Consider the following 22,634-nt stretch of genomic DNA (forward strand, 5'->3'; position numbering starts at 1 on the left):
GAAGAATATACTATTAATAAAATAAACTGATAATTTGATGTGGATGATTATGGTGGATTCAACCACCTGCGACTCAAATTCTATGATTGATTTAAAGTTATGGAAGGGAATTGCGCTTCCAGATGTTCAACCCATTGAACGAGACTGCTTGAGTGACTAGTGCTTGCAGAAGCTTAGCTTAAGGGTTGACTAACAACGTGCAGGGCGATGAGCTTGCAATTACAAATGCTCAGGGTCAGTGCAGAGGATAGAGCCTGCAATTACAATGCTCATGGTCAGTGCAGAGGATAGAGCCTGCAGTTGCAGATGCTCGGGGTCAGTGCAGCAGAATAGAGCTCGCAGTTGCAGATGCTCAGGGTTAGTGCAGCGGGATAGAGCATGCAGTTGCAAATGCTCGGGGGACAATGAGCTTGCAGTTGCAGAAGCTCAGGTTAGTGCAGAAGAAATAGCGCTTGCAGTTAAAGAAGATTATGACCTGCACAAATGCGACCAAGCCAGACGGGCACCAGAACGAAGAGATGAGTAATATGATTAAATTTAGATAACCACCACCAGACATTTGCAAGAGGAAGTACATTGATTACAAAATGCTCATTACTGCTGAGTGAGTCTTTAGTAATTAAGAACTCAGAAACCATACAGTCCATAGATTCTTGTGAGCCTTGTGACTAGCAAATGGAGTAGCTAGCTCTTAATTGATAAGCAAGTTGAAATATTACAGTTTGTGAACCATTTGTTACGGTTCAATGGTGAACAGAAGCTGCAAGGACAAGATGTACAGGAGATGAAATTAACAGACTACTGTCCATCCGCAGAGGTAAAGCCATGTTAAAGAAGCTAAATAGCACAACGTATAGGCCTACTATTAGGATAGAAATGTAAACAAGCCAGGTTTAGATTAATGAATTAATTATGTTGACTTACCCAAAATAACAGCACGGTGTAGTGTCCATGACTGATTATATACGATTTAAGTACGACCCCTAAATGTGATGACTTTCCATGAGCAAGCCGCATCCAGAAGAAAATGACCAACATGGTCTGCAGCGATTGCAGCGAAGTCGAGGAGCTTGCACAAGCTCAGAGCTTTTGTAAGCTCGGTTCTTGCACGGCAAGGATGTAATGCAATGTGGTGCAAATCCCTGTGGAAAGTGCTTAATGATCGTTCTCAGTCCAGGACCCGTAGCGTGGAGACCCTCGCAGATCCTGCCGGGTGAATACGGCAGGGGCGAAGCCTACCCCCAAAGAGAAAGATGGGAAAGGCCTACCCGAGGGTAGACGTGAGGCTGGGACACTTCCTGGAATAGAGCATAATCAAAGAGAACATTAATATGAGACAAATCCTTCGTTAATAGTAGAGTGATTCATGAAAGGAAATGAAACCAAGAACAGATGATCGGAAAAGTGTACTCTCTTGCAGGTACAGAAGACATAACGAGCATGGTCTGCAGCGATTGCAGCGGGGAGCTGCACGAGCTCAGAGCTTTCGTAAGCTCGGTTCTTGCACGGCAAGATGTAATGCAATGTGGTGCAAATCCCCGTGGTAAGTGCTTAATGATCGTTCGGTTCGATAACGATTGATGATTGCGATTTGATGATGCGATTCGAGTCGACTGTCGAGTCGAGTTGCATATGTATATGATGAGTGAAGTGGGGTGATGGAAGGATAAAGGAAATTAACTGTTGTGACGTGATTACCCGAGGTTGCTTGCAGAAGCTAGACCAAGGGCGGCGGTGCGTAGTGACTAGAATGTATTAACACTTTATTCTGTGCCTAAAGTGCCGGCTGTGCGTAGTGACTGGAGAAGAGTGGCTCGGGTCCATCGTAATTAATATAATGCTTTAGCCGAGCCGAATAACCACCACCAGACCTTTGAATGTAGCTTACCTTATTTGACACTTGCAAGAGCTATTTGCGCATCTAGAAGGGCTTGATCCTGAGGTCTTATATAGGACTCGTAAGCCGACGAAGACCATCTTCCGAGCAACTTGATAGAGGATGCAGGTAATCCTAGAGCGGCTGCTGACGTTGCAGCGCCGATGCGAAAGGGATGGCCAGTATATTGGGAGGTTGAGAGCCCGCAGCTACCAACCGCTGTCGACAAGCGGATTCTGAACCATTGTTTAGACATAGATAACCCAGTGGGTAGAAGAAAGAGGTGCATTAGGAGAAGTGTGTGGGTGAAGTTTAAGATAGTTGATCATAGAATTATAGGGACAGAAGAGTTATTTACTTTAGAATCTCTGATAATGACAACAGAACCTGAGGTGTCCATTTTGGAATGTTTCAGAAATACATAGAAGTGGGAGGAGGAGAGGATGGCTGAGCAAGCCAGATCCTGAGAAGGGTTAAGAACCTGGCTGTCAGAACAAAATTCCCCGGAGCGCATGAACCCATAGAAAGCCATGAGGAACACGGCTTCAAGGAGTGAATGATAGGGAGTGAAAAGAGAGCCAAGGTTAACTAACCAGCAGCAGACCTAAGGACACAACAGGACAAGACAAAATACAATCAACAGATACATAGCTGGAGTACACTAGCACTTATGGATGGTCGCTGTGGATGATTTAGCATAACTAAAATAAAGACAAAAGATGGAAGAGTAATCCTCATCATGCTGACTGGGTGAAATAAGATTAATTGTGAGCAAAGCACTGCTCCAGAGCCAAGAGTAAGTGGGTGTTTAGAATATGTGATCCAGCATCACAGACCTAGTAAATTAAATAGTTAGAGTGAATTGGTGATGTAGCCTAATAATTGCTGGTTGATTTGATTATATGACGATTGAGAATTATGTGATTGAGATTCGAGGACATATGGATATTCGATAGTGAATTGCAAAATCTAATGATTTAACAATGCAAGTTCACTATTCTGCTGCTCCTACTGTGGTGGGATAAAGACATGAAGGGTTAGCGTATAGCTTAGATGAGGAGGTAAATAAGTTGACATCACATGACCTGGATGAAGTAAGATTAAATATGAACCAAAGCACTGTCCCTCGATGAACGTTTTGGCTATAGGCCTACGTGAACCAGCCCCGCATCCCTGCATGAAGTAGATAGTTACGGTGAGGGTCAGTACTCCACTGCCGACAGATGCATACCCTTAAATTAGAGAGAGAGGCATTTACATAAATGAAGAGGAGCTGCTCCTGAAATGGAAAGATTATTAAGATGTTAAGTAATGAAGAAATGGGAAGGAATGCCATCCCTGTGCTTGCGGCTGCCGTGACGTAATTGGAGATTACGAATGACGACAAGCAAAGTGCATTGTGCTTGGAAAAGTATATGAGTGAGTGCAGTATTGGCCTGAAGGAGAGTTTGTGCCTGCTAGAGGTGTTGCTCTTTTGGCAGAGAAGAGTTTGAGGAAAGATCTTGTTCTAGTCCCTACAGCAGGGGTCGGCAATTACGTTTGGACCCGGGCCAATTTTTTTTCAGACAATGGCATCGCGGGCCATAGCTTTTGTAATGGGGGGGGGGGGGGGGGGGTTATAGGCCTACTATTTAAATTATGAATTATTATATTATATTAAAATAAACATCATCTAACTTTTAAAATGCATTTAATTTAATTCCATTAAAAACGTTTATTTGCTTATGTGCGCTGTTTTTATGCCGCCTGCTGCATCTCCTGTCGTCTCATGAAACAGGCGACTTGCCTAGCAACTTGCCGTAACTAATGTGTACAAATATTATTCTTTTGGATGACGTGTAAATGATTAGCTGAACATTGCTATATGCTAGTTATCGATGCAAAATGTCGTTGTCAAAAGCCTTGAAAAGAAAAATTGATTCAGAATGCAGGACCTACAAAGAAGAATGGAAGCAGAGGTATGTGTTGAGCCTGCCTGCATTTATTAATGCCAAGCCTATTAATTTAACGAAACATAGGCTATTTTTGACCTTGCCCACTGGAAGAGGGAGACAGGACACTTTTTTTTTTTTTTTTTGCACAAGATTACGCGCACTCGCGTGCCAATACCGTTCCGACCTGTGCGTCATGGATAACTGCAAGGATGTTCCACCTGTTGTTTTGTCACTTTAGTAGGACTATCATCTATACCTCAATAAATGTTTTGAAATTGATGGGATTGCTGTAGGCCTTTTTTTCTTTTTAAAAACATGGGGTTAAAAAAAATTTCATTTTTTTTTTTTTTATTATTTAAACAGCAAATTAACGTCATCTCGCGGGCCAGATAGAATAGATGGCGGGCCAAAATTGGCCCGCGGGCCACTATTTGCCGACCCCTGCCCTACAGCCTGAAGACCTGCAAGGAGGAATGGAGTGGTTAGAGAGGAGACAGCATTTTCAAAAGGACCTAGCAGGCAGGCAAATAAACAGCCATGATACATTTACGTTGCCTTTAGTTAAATCAACGAACACAATGTATGGACCTACATATTATGTACATAACCAATGACAGTAACAGACAATGACAGACAATAATGATCAGCCAGACAGGAGAATGAAAATAAGATTAATATGGCCTTCAGGTGCATCGGAAATAGTATGGTTAATGACAGTAGCCTAGAAAGGGACAGGGACTAGGAAGAGTACTTTTGTCCCTGTTGGCCTTCCATACACGACAGCCTGACCAGCGAGACAATTTGCCTAGATGTGGACCTAGCAAAGCTGCATCATGGCAGCTTTGGCAAGGAAACCATCGCGAGTGTCGATAACTGGAGTAACGGAGTTTTTAAACGGTTCCGTACATGTATGTTAACAGCGAAGTCTGACGGTTTTCGTCAGAAAAGTTTAGCAACCATATTTCCGTTGTTAGCGATACGACGTTAACCTCATTAAGCAACTAGGATCTAACACGAGACTAGGGTGAAAGAGAACCTTCAAGCCGCGGAACTTGTCTCTTTCCGTTGATAAGACCGGGCGGACAACCCGAACAGTGGCAACAATTTGGCCTACCTTACTCTCCGACGTTTACGAGCTACTATCCTACATGGAAACCCCCGAGACTTTGGTGAGATGCGTCCAACTCGGTTGAAGCGAACGTAAGGTAGGCTAAGCTACTATGACTGCATCACATGTTAAAGTTGTGGCGAAGTGAATGACTAGCTACCCGTGCATGGATACGGAACATCGAAAATCGGCACCTGAAAGCAACAGGCAGGTGCAATGTAAAGTGATTATAAAGGCTGATGCAGACTGGTGATTGGTCGGAAGTAATGAATGAATGAGTGACGCATGCATTGAGTCTTCCTGACAGAATTTACGCTAACGCTTCCATTTATCTATTTTTATGTTTTTATTTTATCTTCATTTTTCATTGTCATTTTCTGTTTTTACAAACAAATGCCTGAGCAGGTTAATATCAGTTGATTTCTTGTGTGTATATTTTTGTGTTCCGATGTTTGATGTTTTTATGGTGTGTGCAAAGAAAATATACTGTACTATATAATTTGAAATACTTTACATTCTTACTAATTATAAACTTATTTGGATGTTTATTTATTTAGTTCCATCTTCACAATGTCACAGTCTCTTCTCTGTGTGTATGCCTTTGAAATATTTATTTGTATAGCACCATTCATACACAGAATGCAGCTCAAAGTGTTTTACATTTTGGACCCTTTTAACACAATAATAGAGGGGCAGTTCAAGTGTTATGGATGTGACAATTGGACTCATATTGGTAAACAAAATGCCTTAGAGTGGGGGCAAAATTAGTATCAGTGAATTAATTTGCATAACTTTTAATGTAACCTCTGTCCTCTGAATACTGAGAAATCCTCAAATTTCATATAATCAATTTCATCCTAAGAATAGAAGGCATTTTATCAGCGTTATGGATGTGACATGAAATGGACACACTTTTGTGAGAGATTACAGGTTTTCTACAAACTCTGCCGAAACTATGATATATGTAGCATGAAGGAGACTTGAATGAACACAAAAAGTGTGTTTTTGAAACTATGCGTCATTTTAGTAATGCATTATGTAGGAAAAACTGGCGTTATGGATGTGACGGTTTCACGTTATGGATGTGACGTGTCTGAACCAGTCCTCGACAAACTACATAAAACACATAATTAAGTAGTTAATTTTGATATGAAACAATTGAAATAGTAATCATGAAAAACTAGCGATGAAATTATTGCTTTCTCAGTGCCCACTAAGATCCACAGGAAGAATCAGGACAACAAGTCATTTAAAATATAAAAAAGAAATTTATTTTTTTCTTTTACTGTCATCAATTTTGGTCAGTGATTCCCGGGTTACTGAAACACCAGGGAACATGAAACTTGGTGGCCACTCCCCTAAATAACTAGCACCCACGATAGCAAAATATTTATGGTATGGTATATAACTATTATGGTATAATAGTTATGTTAGTCTCAAGAGCCCGCATCAACCTAACCCATACCCAGTCATTTATGATTTGCACACATAAAGTACATGCACGCGCACGTGCACATGCGCACACACACACACACTCGCACACATACAGACAGGCAAGCACACACATAAACACATACAGACAGGTAAGCACACACACACACATGCACAAACACCCACCCACATGAATGCAGACACATAAACACACACACACAGGCAAGCATACGCATGTGCGCATGCAAACACACACATAAACACACAAACACAGGCACGCATATGCACATGCACACACACAGACACACACACACACACACACTCTTATAAACAAAAGCAAACTCACATATGCACACACTCATTTACATGCACATGAGTTGCAGGAGTAGGAGATGGAGACAAATTGACAAGCGTGATTTATTTTTGCAAAGAGAATATGCAGGACTGAGAGACGGTCTTATTTTGTACCGCTATGCGGTACATCTAGTTTATTGCTGCCTTTACTCATGTTACTCTGTGGGTATTAGCTACAGATGACCTGACACTTCAAATGCTGTCATATCGCGTCACATTTAAAATTAAACTGTTAAGCAGACGTGAACGGCAGGCTGAACAGATCTGCAACAGAAGGAGGTTGCTATGTTAACTCCAGCTGCAAAGTCAGCCATCTTCACCAGCTAACACGATAATCCTACTGTACAACATTAGTATGACAGTTACAGGAAGATAATCGCTCAGATTTTCGTTATTAGGCCACTTGAAAATAGGCTATGGCTAGGCTAATCACTGGAGGCATTTTAATATTGTTTGTTTTGCTAATGGTTAGGCAAGGCCTCCCTGTGGTTTTGATCATCCTAATAATCTTTGAAATGTCAATTGTACATTGTGACATGCCACCAGAACAAACGTTTTATCGGCTTTGAGGTATAATAAAGTCCCCAGTCTTGTAAATTCACATTATGTAACATCCATAACGTCACATCCATAACGCACCATTAAAGGTTTTAAAAGTAAGAAAGGGGCACAATTTGGTCATCACACTTTACATTGATATAAATCAGCTTTGCACAGACACTATGGACATTGTCGCATCAACACTGTATCTGTAGCATAAACTTTTCCTATAAAACGTTATGGATGTGACATGGCCATGGAACTTGCTGACTTAAAAACAAAAGCCTTACAAATGTAAGGAGTTGTGCTCTTAAAGGCAAGCTGAGCATAGACATTGCTCTACCATTCCCTTGTCAATCTGGAATTTGTCAAATGACACAATTTGTTTGAACCTTGGGTCCATTTATCCACTTTTTAAATATGTATAATATTACCATGTGAAAAATGTTGTTTCTGTATGGTTGCACACCATATTTATGATGTAAAAAGAGTGTCATTCTCCATCAAATTCAATCAGATCAGTTACAAACAATAAAATATAGACCTAAATGAAGATTTTAACAGTTCTATTTGCGTATGCATAACTTTTTTTTTTCCATGGTAAGGATGACCTTTGCATGGAATTGCCCAGAGAAGAAAATAATAATAATACCTTTTGAGGCTAACACAGCAAGTTGTTGCGGTTTAAGGAACACAACGTCCGGAAAACTGGCAACCCCTACAAGCACGCCATATGGCAACGGTGGCAAGGAAAAACTCCCATATCCCAGGAAGAAACTTTGAGCAGAACCTGACTTAATAGGGGGAGCCCATCTGCTTCTGGCTGCAGCTTTAATAGCAGCAGTCAAATGCAAAATAATCTGAAAAAATAGTCTACAAGATAAAACGAGTTAACTAAAAGCTGTCATATACATGCATGTTTTCAGGTCTTTTTTAAAGATATTCACTGAACTCACCTGTTTGATGTCACAGGCAGGGTTTGGTGCTTGGATAAAAGCAGCTTCTCCACTTTGCTTGTGGAGCACTTTGGGTACAAAATATTTGCATTGGAAGATCTAAGTTTTCTTTGTGGTTGATAAGATATTAAAAGCTCAGAGATATATGAAGGTGCTATCTATGCCATTCCGAGCTTTGTAAGTAATTAACATAACCTTAAAATCAATTCTATAGGAAACAGGGAGCCAGTGCAGTTCAGCTAACACAGGGGTGATGTGCTCTCTCTTCTAGGTCTTAGTTAATAGTTTAGCAGCAGAGTTCTGTATGAGTTCCAATTTCTTTATATGTTTTTTTGGGAGACATATCTCAAATCTTCTTTTAAGAGAACCCTTTGTATGTATACCTTGACCCTTAGAACCATAGACTGTTTTAAGGGCCTTTTCACTACCTTTAGTTATAAGCATTAATCCTGGTCATTGTAAGTGCCATTTACACATGCTATATTTTTTCAGCACAGTCTAGGCTACCCAGATCTGCCACTATTTCATATATTAATACTTGCATTGATTTGATTTTGATTTTTAAATAATACAAAGACAACAACGTATTATACAATCCTTACATTTTGAAATGTATCTCACCACAGCAAGCTGTAGACCAGATTATCATGAATCTGGCAATATAAGAAACATGGTGGAGGGGGATTCTGGGGCTGAGCAATTTACAGACATACTGTATGTGTTGTGCGCCTTACAGAAATAAATGGCATTTTTTTTATTTAGTGATGAAAAATTACCTTTCTGCGCTCCATATCTGTGACACGAACTGATCTGACCTGACTTGACCCGAGTTTGCGGGTTAGCCTGTTTGTGCACTCATGATGATTCTCTACAACAACTTTTTACTGCATTGCCATGAACAAAGTAAAGGCAAAAGGTGTTTCTTTGTTGAACAAATGGGGATGCAATGTGAGCCTTGAATTGGATGCCATGCAGGAATTTGTTAGGATCTCAAAACCGAATTATGAACATGCTTTGCCATGATAGCGTTGGATTATGAACATGCTTTGCCACAAAAACACAAAAACTTGGGGTAAAGTAGGCTAAGTAGCCTAGATCTGGCAGACATAATACAATAGACGTAAAACGACATGAGGGCTCACCGACAACAGTGGACATAAAAACATAATAAAAACAAAACATAATAAGAATATAATAAAAAGTGCATGTAAAACAATCAAGTGAAAGTGTTTAAAAAAACTGGCGACAATGGGTATAAAAGAGTTCTTGTATCTATTTGTCTTACATCTCTTGGACACAAATAAACTCCATTACCCTCATATCATCAGTAGGGCTGTCAAAATAACTGATTAATTTCGATTAATTAATTTGAGAAAAAATAACTGATTAAAAAAATGTGTGCAGATTAATCGATTCCGTATGACCTTTGACCCCGAGCCGTTCTAGTCAGTAAAAATTACACTGTAAAATGAAGGAGAGAGAAGAAAACGTGCTGCCTAGATCATTTATTGGAACATTTACTTTTTTAATCGATTGACAGCCCTAATCATCAGTCTTAAATAGTCTATTCAATTAGTCCAGGAAGGCACGGTCTGAGACAGGCAATGCAGTTCAGCTGAGAATGAAGGGTTTTTCTCACATAGGATAGGCTAGATCATTGTAGATGGCGTCAGGACAATAGGACAATCAATTACTTCAAGTGCACATCGTAATCACAAAAGTGAATGGCATCAAGCACAAGATCAACTCCCACAAGCAAATACAGACTACTGGTGTCCTATCAAGCACACAATATTGTCAACACCAGGCGCGCAGAGAACATATTTTTGACCAGGGGTGCTGAATAACAAAATAATAGATGTCCGACGATTTCTCCCCTAGCATGATATGATTCTAATTTAGACAGCTAAATACGCCATTTCAGCGCCGTGTATGAGTAGACCCTCTGGTAGACCTAAGAGCGAGAACAGCCACATTCCACTGCAACTATGCGCAGCACTTGCCACTCCGACTCATCAATAAAAACTGCGCGCACACACACCAGACCCATAGAAGCGCACTTGACTTTACATCATTAAACTATTTCAGTATATTGCTTTTCTGATTGTCAAAACCACACCAGAGATGTTTGGCTTGAAAATATAATTAGGCTGCAATGACCTACAATGGCAAACAATTTCTGAGTAGCCTAACTTATGGCGTCTCCACTCCAATTACAGCGGTTTCTATCTGAGCGACTCCAATAGTGAAAGGATTTCAGTGTCATATTTCGGTGGCACAAGCTGTCGTGGAACTCGAGATGACATGTCTACTGATAGGCAACAGGTCTCACCAACACGAAATTCGTGGATTTGGGCTAGATCAGCCACATTGCCTGACACTAACAGAAACTGAGCCGTACGTGAGGTCGTGGGCTTGCCAAAGACTAATTGCAAAAGACGCATCCCACCTCATCTGTTGTCGTTTGGTATTCAAAATTGGGCTTTTCACAATCCAACGATATATTTTCAAAGTGCGAACTAGTTGGTGATGCTATATGGAAACTGGCAGTAGGCTATGCATGCTACACAGAGTTCTAACAGGTGCATGGCCTAATAAGCAAGATATAACCCTCGATCGCCATGGTTTCGTTATTAATTCGTGTTTGTGGTAATAATGACAGCAACAATAAAACCATCTTGATCTTCATCATTTTTGACAGATCAGCAGCCTCTGGATGGTCATATGCATAGTTAGCCTACCTTTAGTTTGCATTTACATTTTAAACACTGAATCTACTGTCTTTACTGCCGGGAGAGAAAAAAATCCTGTATTCTTTTCTGTAGCCTAATATTCTTTTCTCGAAGTCAACTAGCCTGCTTGCAACGTCTCTCCTCAGCGAGTCACATCACTTTCCCTTCTATAGCTAGACAATAACGTTTAATCTTGACTATGGATAGCTATATTCAAAGCTATCCATAACCTTTTTTGCTATTTGCCTATTTGACAACAAATGTAATGACAAACTGCGAATTTGTAGGCCTATTGACAAAAAGCAAGGGGTGCTGCAGCACCCTCAGCACCCACCTTCCCGCGCCCTTGGTCAACACAGCAAATCGTGAAACACACATTAAGCACCCCTTATGTCACTCCCAGCCCCCCTTTCAATAAACTACCCCAATCCCAATGACAATGGTCCGACATTTCTAATTGCAAATAATGCCCCCAATGCTGATTATTGGAAGATTCTGATGTTTTGAAATGCATCTGCCACCAGTTCCATTGATATGGTTTGCAACAATAAGGTTGCAAAGCTCTTTGGGAGCTCTTTGCTTTTATCTATTATGAAATGTTTTTGTGTGACATCTTGCTAATGAAAAACCTTTTCATAGCCCATCAATATATTCTAACCCATTTTATATAAATTTGCACAGATAGGAGGGATAATTAGTGTCTAACTACTTATAGACTCCAGCTCATTCCTTGCCTTGGTGTACTGCTTTTTAATAGCATGTTCAATACTTTTTTCCTGTTTCATTCCACTTTATTACACATAAATGTACTTATGGACTTTAATGTTTGGATTTTTTTAAATGTGTGGAATATCTGTTATACAGTTAGACAGTACTACTAATGTCGTGTGAAAATGTGATGCGAATGGCCTCACTGGAAGTATATTTACTTACTGAAAAAAATGTTGACGTGTTCAATACTTATTGCTGTACAGAAGTGCATGTGTACACAGAAATACACACGTGCACACACTGTCATAACACTTTAGTCTGACTGCAGTGTGTAGGAACGACTGCTTGGTCCTGGCAGGGGGTGTGGAGAGCAGTGTAATCAAAATCATGTTCCCCATGTGTTTACCAGTGCAGTGTAATCTGGTTGGAGGGAGAAGGTGATGTAGTGGATGGATGTGTTCATTATCTTTTTTAGCAAGGTGATTGATAATGACTGTATGATATCTGTACTGTCCCTGTATCTCTGTGTGACTGTGTTTAGAGATAAGCAGGAATATTATGACTTTGCAGTGTTTCACTGTTCTGCATGGCTGCGTCAGTAGCTATCTGCTCCGGATTGCCAGGCTGCCACTATTCAGGGTCTGATTCAGTGTAGTCCACGTGAGATGGGATGACCAACGCCATCTCCCGTCAGCCTGGAAGGTTACTTAAACCCTAACTATTTCCTTGTCTAGTTAGAGCAGCTGATGGATCTTTAGGTGAAGTCATGCTGTCTCTCCCTTGATGCGCATTATTGTAAATAAACTCTATTCCTGATTTTTCATACTATTGGTCTGACTGGGTCTCTATTAAATCTATGGTATCAAAATTACCATCAGTTTATGGAGGTTCTACCGAGATTGATAAGGATTATATTGATCTATTGAATTAAGGATTGTTCTTTTTACCAAAATTACTGTGTGTGATCCCTCCCTGTGAGCGGTCAGCTGTAAGCTATCTAGGCCCTCGCTGGACAACAAGGGAGAGGGAGTTGAGCAAGATCTCTGTTGTATGGGTGATAAGCTGCAGCAACGCTGGTCGGTCAGCTGTAAGCGATCTAGGCCCTTGACAGAATTGGGCATTTTGCCCCGAAACAAGGAACAGATTGTGTGCGCACACGAAACCGGTCTAAGTCAACGAATCTCCTGAGAGTTACAGATGTTTTGAGTACAGGTCTGGGCGAGAGATCACATTCACTGGGTTTGCTAAATTGGACAATCTGTCAAATTTTGAGACCAGTCACTTTACGGTAACCAATCAGGAACATGAGTTTATGAGTTTATGTCTCAACATGTATGTCTATCTATGTTTCTGACCTATGGGTTATGTGTATGTGTGCTTTGCAATTGTCTGCTACTCTCTGATACTAACATGTCTGAGTGTCAACCTGTCCCTGCTTGAACTACTATTTGGCATAGTTTGTTCGGAGCTGCAAAGCTATTTGAATCTAAGAAAACATCTGCCTCATCTGTGTGGTTAAGGGAAAGTTAACTTACTTGGCAGCTTTGTCTGTCTGTGGCAGCCACACATGGTCAGCAGCATTAGTTGGGCCAAACTAAGATAAAGGTGGGGACGCCTATTCAAAACATCCCAGTGCTGCTAACATTGTGCGTCAGCCAATCAAAAATACCACAAAATAATTAGAAGAAAGAATCCATCTAAAAGTATAGGCTACATGTTGTGTGTTGCAACTAAAGACTGAGTTTGTTTTGTCTTTGTCTTCCCTCCTGTCAGTCGACATGAGGCATGAGTGAGAGTGTGTGTGTGTGTTGGCCAGCTGATATGCATGAAGGTCACATATCTGTTACAGACTGTAACTATTATTTTTGAATTTTTGCCAGGGATTCAAACTTGTTTGATTTACTGAACTATTCTCAACTAAACTAAAGCCAAGATTTTGTTAAGTGTTTGAAGTCTAATTCCTTCTCTCCTGTTGAGTTGTTCCTTTCCACAAAGGTAAAGGATATTCTGTGGTCACCATTGAGGGCACTCTTGCCGGTACGGTAAACACTACACTTAACTATAAGGTACAGATCTTCTCTGCCTTAGCTGTGTGTGTGTGAGTGGTTGTTATCTCTGCACTTGAAGGTCAGGGAGCAAGTGTAAAGAGAGAGAGAGTGGAGAAGAGAAAATACATTTATTACACTTGAATTATGAAGTTAAAGATATTTTATATCTAAGTTCGACCAATTTGAAGGTGTTGCTTGTCAGAGGATTTTAAAATGATGCTTTGATGTTGATAGCATACCATATTAATTCAGTCAAGAGTTACTTCTCTTAAGAGTGGCAACATGGTTTGTTTTGGTTTGTGTTTGGTCAACATGCCTTAATTATTTTATTTTGTTTGAATAATTTCTACAGTCCTAAGTGTTTGTTTTTTCCTCTGGAACAAAATGGAGGGGGGTGATCTTGCAGTCCTGGTTCTGGGGATGGGCCTCTGGAAACACCCGTAAGGGAGCTGAACACGCAGCAACGGGTAAACCAGAGACTTACAAGCAGACCAGGGCTGTTGGGTTGCTACAGCCCATCCTATCCTTTTTTCCCCTGGTGATTCAGGCCCTAGCCCTAGAATAAGATACTCAGAGAAGCCTGAGATTCTAATATATGAGAGATCTGCTCACAACAACAAGTAAGGTAACAAACCACCAACATTTGATTAAGTAACTACCCATTAGGAGTAGTCACGCTTGCATTGTATGACTTTAGGTGTAGTTACGCTTGACTTATGTAGCCACTTAAGTATATAAGCACTCTTAGAATGTAAAACTCTTTGCTTCAACCAGCTGTGCTGGTTTGCAAAGATTCAATACAATTGGATGATTTTGATCACTGGCTCCTGTCTCATCTTCTTGATTTCGAATTGATTTACCTTACAGAATTGTGAGAGGTCCCAGGATCCCAACATCTGGGGTCAGAACCAGCTTCCTGAAAAACCGTACACGGTGAGGTCTGGGACCTTGGATTTGGAATCCTGAAAGCCCTTGGTTGTCTGAGACAGCAAGGCGAGAGGGCTGATCTTCTGACCCCCGGTGACGGGATCCTACTGAAAGGGAATTTTCCTGAGACGTCGGAGCGAGAACCAGTGATCAAGCAAAAAGGCGAACGTTCGGTGAGTAAAAAATAAATAAATAAAAATCTCCTCCGTAGGGAGTCAAGGCTATTTTGTAGTAGTAGTCTTTGGATGAAAAGAAAACCAGAGCGAGCAGGCTCAGGGTTGACTCATCCTAAATAGAAAAACCTAGGTTTATGAGATCCTTTTGATATTTATAACGACCTCTACATAGCGCTTATTGGTTAGGGAAATAACAGTTTTGCATGTTATTTGTGATGATCTAATGTATATTTACACGGTTAGCCTCAAATTACATTGACTGAATCAATGACTAAATTGTCATATAGGGTCGCAACCTCCTACGTCATCCTCCAGTGTTTTATATACATTTTGGTATCTGATATCTTCACCTAGGAATATCTGTTGTTTTAACTAAATTTAGTGAAGCTTTGCAGGGAAAATGGAATGCTGTGTGCTGTGCTATAAAGAGTGTTGGATGCCTGGACCAAAACATCAAGGCCATCCTTGCTCTCCCCAATCCACTACAAGTCACAGGAGCACATATGCGAGGCGATGGGTATGTTAATTATATCAGATTACATATTCCAGATTTGGTTTACATTTTCCAGTTGTAAATTTAAGGAAGGCCCCATAGAAAGTATGACCATTTTGCTTAAATGCAGGCTAATTGTTTCTCCAAGCTTCCTGCTCCCCATGCTAATTGAACCTGACCCAAGTTATCCTGTGCCACGTGTAGGCCGTAAACACTGGAAGCCATGCGGACGCTATGTTCCTGCTTCAAGGTAGACACAGATGCGTTTTGACTGTTGATTGGCTAGGTGTGTAGGCCTTGGGCCCTGCCAGGTCCTGCTTTGAGGCCACCAAACACTATGGTGAGCGACTGGCTGAATGGGCCACAGTGGAAGAAATATAGGTTCTGAGGGCAAAGAAGGTTGTGGATAAAAAGGGGGAGAGGGGCACAAGTGGCAGAACTTTTAGCTTGGACATATGTATTAAGCATTGCTCCACAATCTCGTGCTTCTGGCAGTGACAACACTGACAAGAGTTGAAGCATATCAGTTAAATTCATACTTGGGGGCCAGTTTAGCAAAGTTGTAATCTTACGAACAGCAATTTATTATAATGATGCTATGATGCACTTAGCTCTAGGACACAGTGTTATAGGCGACAACATTTTAGCTAAGGGAATAATCTTGCAGCCTTGCTGCAGATCATAAGGGGGAGTCTGATTAAGAGTAGTCTGATAACATAGACAGCTAGCTCTTGCAGTGTATAAAGTTATGATTAAAGATAGCTTTTTCTTTCATGGAGGATGAGAGGTTGTTGATGTTCACTTCACTACACTGAACTAATTTTGAACTAATTGGTTCACATGTTTATTAACAACACACCCACTGCAGTTGTTATATTGGTATTATTTTTTTTTTCTTATCATTGACATGGAAAAGGTTTTACAACGTTTTTGCAGCTATGCAAACCAGTGTCAAGATGATAATGTGGTATGATGACATGCATACTAGACCATATTGTTTACAATTATTTTGGATACAGCAATGCAATAAAATAAAATAAAATACAACTTTCATTTGTTTCAGATGTTCAGAATATGTTCAGAATAAAGTGCTAACCAAATTCTTTAAAACATTCCTTTAGGCCTGCTTTAAACAATGTGGAAAAAGGTTAAGATAATTTAGCTTTGCTGTATGATAAATAATTCTTGTTCTGTGAGAAATCAAGACAGTCAGGGCCACTTTTATACATGTAACCATGTTGTTTAATTTGATTAATTTCCTTTATTCTATTCTATTTGAGAATTGTTCAGGCGACATTTCTTATGTGTTTTGGTTTTATATTCAGCTTTGCCTAAGTATTATACACATGGTAAAGAGACACAATTACTGCATTACTCTCAGTTAATTAGTAGGCTCATCCTGATTCAATCAGAATGTGTGCTATTGTTTGGTGTCAAAGGCTTCAAGTCTTTTAAAGGGGGACTTGAGAGTATTGGATTCAGGAACTTATTATTATTTTTCATGACTTATGAGAAATCAGTTAAATCATGTATCTAGTCATGTACCTGCTTATTTGGATCTGACTAACTTTAATGAAACAAGTGTATAATCATTTATATTTTGTGCATTTTCCCAGTAGCACTATTTGATGAAATGTTTGGTCAGTATCCTGGGTCAGCTCAAGGGGACGGCTGAAAGCAAATTAGAGAAAATGGGAGACATTATTTATAGCTATGGTAAGGAAAGATTTGGGACTATTGAGAGAAGGACAAAACGGCTACATGAGGTAGTTAAATCTAGGTGCCAACAGGAGATAGATAAACTTATCAAGGAGAGGAGGCAGCTTAAGAAGCAGTGGTGAAAAGCTACAGATGATGAGAAGGAAGGTATTGACTGTCTACAGGCAGATGTGAGGGAGCGGTTAGTAGTGCTAAGAAGAGCTGAAAATATTAGGAAAAATAGGAAGAAGAAATCACGAGCCCGACTAGCATTCTATAAAGACCCATTTAAGTTTGTTAAGTCTTTATTCGTAATGCAGAAGAGTGGTAGTCTTTTGGAACCTAAGCAGAAGCTTGAGGAGTGTTTAGAGGGAGTGCACAAAGATAGGGAGAGGTTCAGGGAGATGGTACTTCCTGCTGATATCCCACCTATTGGTGAATTAAGTAGCCAATGCGACGATAGTCCACCAAGGTGGAAAGAGGTGCAAGAAGTAATAAAACGTGCAAGGGCCTCTTCAGCCCCGGGACCTAATGGAGTGCCCTACCGGTTGTATAAGAGTGCACCAGATGTTTTAAGATTTTTATGGCAATTAATGAAGATAGTTTGGAAAAAGCAGAGTATTCCCAAGGCGGAGGGCTGGGGGAATATTTATTCCCAAAGAAAAGGACGCAGTGGAGATTAATCAATTTAGGCCAATTAGTCTACTGAATGTTGAAGGGAAGGTTTTCTTTAGTGTGGTGGCACGGAGACTGACAAATTACCTTGAAAGGAATAAACTAATTGATACCACGGTGCAAAAAGCTGGAATTCCTGGCTTCTCCGGGTGCTTAGAGCATACCAGCATGATTTGGCACCAAATTCAATTAGCAAAGCGTGAGAAGAGAGACCTGCACGTTGCTTTTGGGTCTGTGCCGCATAGTCTGTTGTGGGAGGCCTTTGATTATTTCAGAATCCCAGGTAGCATTAAAAGCCTAGTAAAAGCATACTTTCTGGATATTCAATTATGTTTTACTACAGCTGATTACACCACAGGTTGGCAACAACTTGAGATAGGAATCATGGCCGGATGTACCATCTCCCCACTTGCTTTTACAATGGCAATGGAGGTCATTATTAGGGCCTCAAAATGGGTAGTGGGCGGGGAGAAGTTGCAGGGAGGGCCACGCCTCCCCCCGATTCGGGCTTTCATGGACGACATGACAACCTTGACGACAACCGTTCCATGCACCAACAGGTTGCTGGGTAAGTTAAATAGTAATCTGCAATGGGCCAGAATGAAGGTGAAACCAAGTAAGTCTAGGAGTCTCTCAATTATTAAAGGGAAGGTAACAGATAAGAAGTTTGCTATAAATAAGGAGGTGATTCCCACAGTTCTGGAGAAACCAGTGAAGAGCCTGGGAAGGTGGTATGATGCAAGCCTTAGTGATAAATCACAGGTTGAAGACTTGAGACAGGTCACTAGGCAAGGTATTGCAAAAATTGACAAGTCGGGGCTGCCAGGTAAGCTCAAGCTGTGGTGTTTGCAGTTTGGTTTGTTGCCTCGGCTAATGTGGCCATTGACAGTTTATGAAGTTCCTCTGTCAAAGGTAGAGAGGTTGGAAAAAATGATCAACTCCTTTGTCAGAAAATGGCTCGGAGTCCCACGCTGCTTAAGCAGTGTAGCCTTGTATGGGAAGGGTATTGTAGAGTTGCCAATATCTAGTCTGACAGAGGAATTTAAGTGTGCTAAGGCTAGATTGGAATTGACTCTTACTCAGTCCAAGGACCCAGTGGTGAGGAAAGTTGCACCCTCAGTTAATGCAGGGAGGAAGTGGAACCCAGAGCAGGCAGTTAAGCAAGCTCAATCAGCATTGAAGCATAGAGATATAATGGGCCATGTGCAGCACGGGCGGGGGGGTCTAGGGGTGGGTGCAAGTAAACCCTTGTGGAGTAAGGCTTCTGCAGGAGAAAAGAGGAAAATGGTAGTGGAGGAAATGCATAGACAGGAGGAGGCTGTAAGATGTACTAAGGCAGTGTCGCAGGCAAAACAAGGGCAGTGGGTGAACTGGGAAGGGGTGGAAAAAAGACAGATTAAATGGAAAGATCTATGGGGCATGGAAGCTAGTAAGATCAGATTTATGTTAGGTGCTACATATGATGTGCTCCCATCTCCCAAGAATTTAAGTCAATGGTTTGGTGAGGATGATAAATGCATACTTTGCTCGTGTGTGGGCAGTCTCCACCATATCCTATCAGGATGCAAGGTAAGTCTCACCCAGGGGCGGTATACGTGGCGTCATAACCAGGTATTGAAATGTGTGGCAGCGGCAATAGAGGATAAAAGAAGAGAAGTCAATTCATTAGCAGCTAGTAAAGGGGTAAGGCAAATTAACTTTGTACGTCAGGGGGATAAACCTTGTTCCGCGAAGGCCAGGTGCAAAACCGGCCAGTTGAAAAATGGGGCGGGCTGGGAAATGAAGGTTGATCTTGGCCAGCAGATGGCGGTACCTCCACATATAGTGAGTACTAAGCTACGTCCTGACGTAATTCTATGGTCGGATTCAGAGAAGATAGTTTACTTCATTGAACTCACTGTTCCTTGGGAAGACAGAGTGGAAGTGGCCAATGAGCTGAAGAGAGCTAAATATACTGAAATAGCAGAGGAGGCAGCTAAGCGAGGTTGGAGTGCACGATTAAGGCCTATTGAAATCGGTGCACGTGGGTTTGTGGCCAGATCTGCTATTGGCTTGCTGTCTGAATTGGGCATTTGTGGTCGAAGTCTAAGGCAGGTGGTTAGTAACATGTCCTTAGCAGCAGAACGGGCAAGCGAATGGTTGTGGGTAAGGAGAAGTTACCCTTCCTGGGGTGTAAGCTAAGGTAAGCTAACTGGCTCATTTGTTTTGGTGGTGGGTAAGGAGAAGTTACCCTTCCTGGGGCGCAAGCTATGGGGCCTGGGGCGGAAGCTAAGGTAAGCTAACTGGCTCATTTGTTTTGTGTTTGTGATGGACTGTGCCTAGGTTGATGGTACTTGGCTAAGGTTCTTTATGGTTTATGGTTCAGTCCACATCAACGGGACGGACCGACCTAGCCAACTTAAACCATGCCTAGGTTGGTTAAGGGTATTTGGATGCTTGTTGTGGTAATATGGGGCAGCATGGGGCGTAAGCTAACTGCTAACTGCTGGCTAATTTGTTTTGTGTTTGGGATGGGGCCTAAGATAATGGGCTAAGCTAACTGGCTAATTTGTTTTGTGTTTGTGATGGGCTGTGCCTAGGGTGATGGTACTTGGCTAAGGTTCTTTATGGTTTATGGTTCAGTCCACATCAACGGGACGGACCGACCTAGCCAACTTAGACCATGCCTGGGCTGGTTAAGAGTATTTTGAGTATTGGATATTTCAATGTGGTAATATGGTGGTAGCATGGAGGGGAGTGTCTCCAGGACGCTGGTTTCACTGTTAAGCCTTCATGAGGTGTCGTGGGCCTAACTTAACGAAACATCGGTGAATGAGGGTGCCCACTTGATAACCCCAATGACATGCCGCATACTATATAGGCTACTGCTGTTGGATAGGCCATTTGCATTGTGCTTGTGACCATTTGTTGGCGGATTTGTGGGTAGTGTGCTTTTTAAAGTTAAACTTGAGCAGGGACTTCTGAATGTGTTTTTACCTTGGATTTTGGCACAAGGGATTTTAACATCTAATCCTGTGTATTAATGTAATCCAGCCATAAAGGCTGAAAAAGGGGGAGAAAGTGGAATAGAACATTATGTCCAATATTCCAATATATGGTTTAATGTTCTGCATTATGTCCAATATTCCAATATGTGGTTTAATGTTCTGCATTTCTCATTAGTGGGTCACTTTGATACTAAAAGTATGATTCTATGTAATGACTATGATATCTGTACTGTCCCTGTATCTCTGTGTGACTGTGTTTAGAGATAAGCAGGAATATTATGACTTTGCAGTGTTTCACTGTTCTGCATGGCTGCGTCAGTAGCTATCTACTCTGGATTGCCAGGCTGCCACTAATCAGGGTCTGATCCAGTGTAGTCCACGTGAGATGGGATGACCAAGGCCATCTCCCGTCAGCCTGGAAGGTTACTTAAACCCTAACTATTTCCTTGTCTAGTTAGAGCAGCTGATGGAGATGGATCTTTAGGTGAAGTCATGCTGTCTCTCCCTTGATGCACATCATTGTAAATAAACTCTATTCCTGATTTTTCATACTATTGGTCTGACTGGGTCTCTATTAAATCTATGGTATCAAAATTACCATCAATATGAAGGACAAAACATGTCTGCTTTAAGATGTATTCACTGATGGTTTTCATATGGTACTTCATCACCTACACAAAAATGTATTTTGTACACATGTACATACAAAGTGTGTGTGCATTTGTGCGTGTCTTTGTATAGACCCTGTAACTCTATCAGTTTAATAAGTCATATATGTCAAAGTTAGTGTGTATGTGTGTGTGTCTTTGTATAGACCCTACAACTTTCTCAGTTTATAATAAATCATATGTCAAAGTTTGTGTGTGTATGTTTGTGTTTGCAGAGCCAGTGCCTGCCCCTGTATTGACTGTGGAGCCTGTCCTGTCCAGTCGTGACCTCTGTAACGTGACCTGTAGAGCTGGTGACCTCTCTCTGACCTCCACCTGTAACAGCAGCACCTGCACACTAAAGAAACTCACTGGGTCCTCAAGCCTGGCCATCTTTATTAGATATAGTGTCATTATCTGCAACCATAGCAACCCACTCAGCTGGAGTCATGCCATAGTAACACTGTGCCAACATACACAACATAAGAAACACAGTTAATCTCTATGCAGGGTTCCCACGGGTCATGGAATTTCTGGAATATCATGGAATTTTAGGAAGTCTATTCCAGACATGGAAAGTCAGGGAATTTTATATTTTTTGGGGCATAGTCATGGAATATCAGGGAATTTTGTAAAATTTACTTGCCAAAATACATTAACACAAATATATTTCCACGCAGAATTGGTGTATATCTGGTTATTAGATTTACTGCTTGCTTGAATTGCGCAACTGTGTTTATTCAATGCCTATTTATTCATCTCCTGCTCTAAAAAAGTAAAAGATTCTTGAACGCTACGCAGGTGCTCTGAAATCTTTCGTCGGTATATTGTACTATTCATTATATAGTAAATCATGGAAATTGAGGTTTTTTGTCAGGGAAAGTCGGGAAAAAGTCATGGAATTTTACATTTGACTTACCCTGTCTATATCTTTACATGACAGATGATCTGTAACCATGAAAAATCAGTAAGGCATAGTGATGTTGCAATGGAAAATGAGACGCTGTGTTCACTAAGCACTAGAGACACAATTTATTTCATCTGTGAAACCATGATTTGTTTGACATTGTCTCAGTAGAGAAGTTGTTTTGCGTTTTATAAAAACATGTCCTGGCTTCCAGCAGTTGCAATTCTCTCAGGCCCAAGTGCCCTCTCTGTGTGGATCAGGATTGCTGTAGTGTGCTTTGTGTTGCCATAGTTACAGCTGGAGTGTGCTGCTGGGTCAAACAACTGGAGAAAAGGTAGAGAACAGCTCATGATCACTGAAGAAGATTATAATTCTGAAAATGTTGGGGTTTGTAATTTTTTGTTTATGATTTTACAGAAGGACCACCCTTGATG

The sequence above is a fragment of the Alosa pseudoharengus genome, unplaced genomic scaffold, assembly GCF_046254945.1.
Source record: "Alosa pseudoharengus isolate Yale_2024_CS ecotype anadromous, Long Island Sound unplaced genomic scaffold, YU_APseudo_1.1 YU_APseudo_1.1_scf_2, whole genome shotgun sequence".
Taxonomy (NCBI): domain Eukaryota; kingdom Metazoa; phylum Chordata; class Actinopteri; order Clupeiformes; family Clupeidae; genus Alosa; species Alosa pseudoharengus.